A 1,180-nucleotide genomic window follows, 5' to 3' on the forward strand; every position below is an offset into this window, starting at 1 on the left:
AACGCGCCCCCGGCCCCCACGGGGTCACTGAAACGGGGGGACACCGGGGGGGCTCCTGGGGGTGCCCACCCTGTGCCGGAAATCCCGTTAGGGTCAGGGCGCTGCTTCCCGTCCCGGGGAACCCAAATCTGCCCCATCCCAGGGACCCCAAATCTGCCCCATTTCCCAGCCCAGGAAACCCAACATGCCCCACTCCCCAGCCTGGGGACCCCAAATCTGCCCCATTTCCCAGCCCGGGAAACCCAAATCTGCCCCATTTCCCATCCCAGGAACCCCAAATCTGCCCCATCCCAGGAACCCCAAATCTGCCCCATTTCCCAGTGGGGACCCCAAATCTGCCCCATTTCCCAGCCCGGGAAACCCAAATCTGCCCCATTTCCCATCCCAGGAACCCCAAATCTGCCCCATCCCAGGAACCCCAAATCTGCCCCATTTCCCAGGCACCCCAAATCTGCCCCATTTCCCAGGCCGGGGATCCCGAATCTTCCCCATTTCCCATCCCGGGGACCCCAAATCTGCCCCATCCCGGGGACCCCAAATCTGCCCCATTTCCCATCCCAGGAAACCCAAAATGCCCCACTCCCCAGCCCGGGGATCCCGAATCCGCCCCATCCTGGGGACTCCAAATCTGGGGACACCGGGGATCCTGAATCTTCCCCATTTCCCATCCCGGCAACCCCAAATCTGCCCCATCCCGGGGACTCCAAATCTGCCCCATTTCCCATCCCAGGGACTCCAAATCCACCCCACTCCCCATCCCAGCAACCCCAAAATGCCCCGCTCTCCATCCCGGGGACCCCAAATCTGTCCCACTCCCCATCCCGTGGATCCCATCCCTAAATCCCTAAATCCCATCCCTAATGCCCCAGCCACGGGGCTGGGACTGACCCAGAGGTGGGGATGGGGTGTCCGAGCCCCCCCCCAGTTTGGGGCCGGGTGCTGTGGGGGATGTGGGGTGGGGGTACTGCCCCTCCTCGCCCGTGCTCATCCCAATGCGCTGCGGGAAATGTGGGAGCAAGGGAAACTGAGGCACGGGATGGGGACATCCGAGGGAAACTGAGGCACGGGATGGGGACATCCGAGGGAAACTGAGGCACAGCCCAGGATTAGTCCAAGGGAAACTGAGGCACAGCCCAGGGCCACGCCAATGAGGCAGAGGCAGGGTGTGGGGCCGTGCCCG

This window comes from Corvus brachyrhynchos, unplaced genomic scaffold (genome assembly GCF_000691975.1).
Source record: "Corvus brachyrhynchos isolate BGI_N302 unplaced genomic scaffold, ASM69197v1 scaffold47, whole genome shotgun sequence".
NCBI lineage: Eukaryota > Metazoa > Chordata > Aves > Passeriformes > Corvidae > Corvus > Corvus brachyrhynchos.